The 5761-nt window shown below is 41.0% G+C and overlaps 1 long non-coding RNA gene across 1 annotated transcript; it reads right to left on the bottom strand.

The window, feature by feature from the left end:
• Positions 1–577: 577 nt before the first annotated feature.
• LOC134298072 (uncharacterized) lies at positions 578–4647 on the bottom strand. Its single transcript, XR_010005047.1, has 2 exons — positions 4540–4647; positions 578–864 (listed from the first exon to the last, which is right to left on the bottom strand). It is a non-coding gene; the product is annotated as an uncharacterized LOC134298072 (long non-coding RNA).
• Between the last annotated feature and the right edge of the window lie 1114 nt (positions 4648–5761).

Raw genomic sequence — 5761 nt, 5'->3', positions numbered from 1 at the left:
CAGTTCCTTTCCTGAAGATGTTGCAGTTTTAAAGTAGCATCAGGGCCTAGAGGTTTGATTCTTCAGTTTCTTCATAAATAATTTAGCTTTATTACAGAGCTAAAACCTTTTTTCAGCTTACCAAATTCTTGGATATATGATAGGTAATGGACTGAAAGCATCCACTGTCCACCACCATGGATTGCTTCATGCCAAGAACCTCAAGGGAGGGCAATTTCTCTATTTTATGTAACCTAACAACATGCATCTAAGCACTGATAACTTAAAACACAGGCTGCACAGAGTGGAAACAGAAACTGTTTAGGAATTTTTTATAGGTGCATGGACAAGTGGGACCAGCCTAATAGAAGACTTGTACATTAATGCAAATTGTAAAAATAAAGGAGATAAAACAAAAACCAACCCTGAATTGTTCACTGGTATTCTTTTTGAGCTCATATTTTCTGTCCTTTTCTTCCTTTCACCAGAGGGCACTCTTAACTAAAAGATAGTACCCACTTTTTTCATACATCTATATAAAAACCCCCAAACAAATGATATTGCTCCTAGCTGTAAACATTTTTTTAAAAATACAATCTCAGTTTTCAAAAGCATCTTTAAAAAGTTTCATTTTAAAAAGCCAGGTCTAGGTGGGAGTTTCTATGTAACACTTCATTTTCTGCATTGGGTAAACAGATGTATGAGGGCTGGTAGGCGAGGCGAGTTGGTTCTGTTAGAACAGGGCTGGAGAACTGTAACTCCTTCAGATTCTTTGGAATTCAGTTCCCATAATGCTTTACACATTTGCCATGCTGTCTAAGTCCAAAATATTTGGAAGACCAATGATTCAGAGTCCTTTCGAAGAAGAAGACGAAGGCGCTGCCACTGAAGAGGAAAATAAAGTGTGCTCAATACTTGTCACCTGCTTCCCAATTAGTCATGTCCCTTGAGAAAGCTTCCCAGACTGCAACTCCTATCAGCCCTAGCCAGCAAAGCTAGTGGTGAGAAATGGTGGGGGATGCCCCTAAGAACATGTGGAGGGCTGCATGATTATGACCCTAATCCAAAGCCAGCCAAAATATTTGTCACTCAAGGTCCCATAGCTGGCAGTAAAAAGAAGCCACTTACACATTAAAATGCTTAACCATTTGATACCATTTTGTGACATTCAGAATCTGATTCCTGAAGACCAACCTCATTCTGCCTAGCAGGGTTGCCAGGTCAGCAATAAACATCCCATTGCCTGACCAAGGGTTGGATTTTTGTGATTTTACAAGACAAGCAAACCACAGGAGGTTTTCTTATTTTGGTGCTTGTGACTGGACTGCGTGGGCCTCAACGCTATCTTTCAGAAAGCCCCCCCCCCCCCATCTTGGGTTTCTCTTGCCACCGCCTGTATAATAAGAGAGCTCTTCCCTGTCCACTCCCTACACTCAACTCCTCACATCTCTCTCTTGGTTGCCCATCCTCATTCCTACTTTTTGGTGGAGCAATATCTGCACAAAACAAATGGCATACAAACAACTTTGTGCTGAGTCAGAGAAAGCTGATGCTAGGATTAGGTGGAAATATTTACCCAAGATTTTTTTCCATGTCAGGAGTGACTTGAGAAACTGCAAGCTGCAAGTGAGAGAATTGGCTACCTGCAAGGACGTTGCTCAGGGGATGTTTGATGTTTTTTACTATCCTTGTCGGATGTTGGAGCTGACAGAGGGAGCTCATCCCGCTCTCCCTGGATTTGAATTGCTGCCCTCTGGGTCAGCAGTCTTGCTGGCACAAGAGTTTAACCCATTGCGCCACTGGGGGCTCCTTTAAATCCAAGATTTAAAGTTGCCTTATAGCCAAAATTATATAATGTCAGTTCTAATCCTCCTCCCCTGCTACTTGTTCTGAGATTTGCATGCTTTTCTGGTGGCCCAGCCATTCCCTGAGGCTGGCAACTTTGCTGCCTGATGAAAGGGATGGCTCTGATCCCTGGTTGGATCCTTCCCTAAAATTGAAGCACCCAAGAAGTGATCTCGTCTCATGGTTGAAGTCTTCCTTCTGTCCAGTGCCCTTTACTTGATGGTCTTTTGGGGAAATAATCTTGGTGCCTACATTTTATTTTTGTCTTGAAAGTGTCTTCTGTAACTTAAGATGCTCTGCGGCATCAGTTCAACACCAGGTTTATACATCCATCTCCTTGGACTAGTAAATTGAATGTATCACAATTATATGCCTATTTTCCTCCATTACTTTCCATATTGTAGTTGTTTATCCCAATCCTTGTCTCAAAACCCTGAAAATGCATTGCTTCTTGCATTATGTGTCTCACATGTGCATTATAGGTTTATGAGTTTACATCGTCAGCTTTCTCACATTCTCATCGTTGAATTTTCACAGGCTTGACGTATATTTTTGTTCTGAATGATATATCCAAGATGATGATGCCGACTTTGAATAAAAAGAACAGCAAATGAGATGAAAAGATGCGGCTTGTAAGAAAGTACCCTGTTCTATTTTTTGCACCAAAGAAGAGTAATTTTCCTATGGAAGCTGGCTTGAAAGTTTTGTCTAGGAGAAAAACCCTTCTAAACTGATGTATAGTTTCTGCTAATGCTGCAGGGTCCCTGTACGCTACCAGCCCACACATAGAATGAGTCATGATACCAGTGTGAAAGGTGAAGACTGTATATCTGAGCAAGAATTAACTAACTAGATATAAATAAAATTCCAAGTAAGACTTCACATAGTATGACCAGCCCTCCACCTTAACTTGTGCTACACATGAAAATATAATTTAAAAAATTCACACAGAAACAACGCTAATGTCTCTTTTGGATTTCCAATCTAAATCTTTGTGAAAATCAACAGTGTCTCATTTGTGCTACTGATGTTTTTTGCATTGGGTAATTCAATGTTCCTTAGAAGTATTGAAATAACAGGCATGCTCTTCCCTCAAAATTAGAGTTTCCCACTGATTAAGAACACACAGCCCGGCTTGCTCTTATGTTTTAAAAAGCTGTTAGCAGTTTCAGGAATTAGCTGTGAAATCATCACAAAAATTGAAGATACCTATAGCTAAAATTGCTCTAAAAAGCTAAGATATAGTTAGGTCAAATAGCTGGCAATCTAACACACACTCATTAATGTTTTAGTCTTCCTGGGATTGTTTTTCCTGTGGGTGAATGGTCAGGGGAGATTGGTAACTTGATACCAGAGGGGTGGGGAATTTGTGCTGAGTTTTAGGGCCTTATCAGACAGCAGTATTGAGAAGCATCCTTAAGTTAATCGAAGAAAGGAATAGGGAGCTGATTGTGCCTTCCAGTCCTCCCTCGCTTATTTTCATTTGTTCTCCTCTCATCAGACTTTTAGTGCTTCCTTGTAGGCACCCGCTATCTTCCTCATCACACATAGGCAATAAGTCTCTGCCCCCAGCTTTTTTTCTTCATGAAAATCTGCCAAAATCCCTTTCCATGGGATGCAATAGTTCTGCATCCAAACCCATTGGACTCTTGAGACAGGGATGTTGTTTTAAACCATTGTTTTCCATGGGATCCAATTATTCTGTATCTAAACCTTTTAGACCAGTGGTTCTCAACCTGTGGGTCCCCCAGGTGTTTTGGCCTACTAATGGTGAACACGTAAGCCCCTGCACTAACATTGCTCTGACACACAGCTGATCTCTGCCAGGAGTTCCACAGGCTCATAGGAACCTTGGGTTTTCCCTTTTTAAAGAGACTTCAGCCTCACCAATACATTGTTTCCTCTCTTACAGTAGCAAAAACCTCAGGCAGTCTCTCTCCATTGAGACTCCATTGTCTCTCGTTACACATTAACGCAGAACAATAAATTGTATCTGATTTGCTTTCACTTCCTCGCCTGCAAAAGCAGCCCTTCTGCAGGCAGCTTTCTATAACCAAAAATTCCATAATGAACCCTTTTCTGAGCTGCAGATTCCAGCCAGCTTGGCCGAGGTGGTCCTGGACCGCCTTGGGAGCAAGGAAATATAGTTCTTTTAATCATGGATACAGAAACCCATCAGGCCCGTGACTTAATGGATTCACTCTGGAACAATTTCATTTTACTCCAGACCATTTTCTAAACTAAACTGCCATCTTGGGTTTTGCTGCAGTGGCCTTGATTCACCTCCACACACATTAATTGGGTTTTTTATGAATGAGTTTTTCCTTTTAATTAATGGGCATAGGCAACACGATCTGAAATGTCTTTTCTATGTCTTTTTATGAACTTTTGGATATCAGGGACCCCTTTTTCTCTCTCCTGCATGAACCCCCATGTATTCCTTGCGCCATCTCCTAATATTAGAGTAAAACCCCAGTCAGCCCTCTTGCCTGCCTGGGCTGATGGGGAACCTCTGGGATCCCCCCCTTTTCCCCTATGAAAAAATGCAAAAGGAGATCAAAGCCCTTTTAGATGCCAATAGGACCAACTGTGTTTGCCTCTCCAACCCATGGGATGCTGGATCTCATGATTTTCCGCACAAATGGGTTACATAAGTGTCTCCTATTATTTTTATTATCATTATTTTAATCTTTATTATTTCCTATGATATCTTACCCCTTATGAATGAGGCATTGTAACCCTGACATGAACTCTGACCAGCACATCATTCCAGCTGGGCACCATCAGGATGCCTAAGGCTATGTATTACTAATATGGATCTCTGAGGGCACAGATGCCAGGCCATCTAGGGAGGAAGGAACCTTTGGACATTCTAAATTACTCATCATAAAAGACTCATTCTCCTGCTAGGGAGACAAGAAGTCAGCAATGGTCAGACAAAAGCCACCTCCTTCCTTAGACTCTGAATCATACATAATCCCATCAAGGTTTCTGTTATACACCAGCCAGCCATGGCTTCAGAGCCTGATCAGGAGCTGAACTCTGACACAGATGAGGCTTATTATGACTTTTCACCCAGTTCAGAAAAACCTTTGCAGCTCCAGGTGCCTGGTGAAATAAGCCAGGAAGAGTAGTTATTTGAAAGAGAGTCTTTCTTGTTTGGGCCAGATGTCCTTAGCTCGCCCCTGTGGCCAGAATTGAACATCCCCTCAGGAGAAAGTTAAAAATTGCCTCTGCGTCTGTCTGTCTTGGTCTCTGTTTGATGTGTTTATGGGCATTGAATGTTTGCCCTATGTGTGAATATTGTGATCCACCCTGAGTCCTCTTCGGGGTGAGAAAGGCGGAATATAAATAGTGTAAATAAATAAATAAATAAATAAATAAATAATTCTACACTTAAGACACTCTTTCTTAACTTGGCAATTTCTAGACATAATGAAGTTGCACCATCATCCCTAGTTGCCAGTTGCGCTAAAGGATTTTCATAGGAAGGGAAGTCTAAGTTGAAGAAAAACATATTTAAAATGACAAAAAGAACACCTTTGAAGGTGGAAATAGCAAAATGGGATCAGTGGTGGTAACCTCCTTTCCATTGTCTGCCTGGACAATAATGTTTCTAATAATGAGTTACTTAACACCTGAGTTTAATGACTTCATGCATTAGTATGGATGACAATGAATTAATTTCCTGATTTCTCACATTCAAGAATTAATTTTTAATCTGAATGTCCCAAGCACTATTTTTTGTATGTCCACCTGTTGTCTGAACAGTCTAGAAAAATCTACCACCCTGATGAGAACTAGGACAGTGTTTTGCAATGTTTCTAATTCTCAGTTCTCTCTCTCTTTCTCTTGGACCACTGAGAATAGAATCTGAAGGCAAGCAACAGCTCTGTAGGGGTTATATTTCATCACTATTTATAGAATCAGGCAGGTT

Source organism: Anolis carolinensis, chromosome 3 (assembly GCF_035594765.1).
Source record: "Anolis carolinensis isolate JA03-04 chromosome 3, rAnoCar3.1.pri, whole genome shotgun sequence".
Classification (NCBI taxonomy): Eukaryota; Metazoa; Chordata; class Lepidosauria; order Squamata; family Dactyloidae; genus Anolis; species Anolis carolinensis.
Note: the sequence above shows the minus strand (reverse complement) of the source record. Positions and strands in the feature narration are given on the sequence as shown.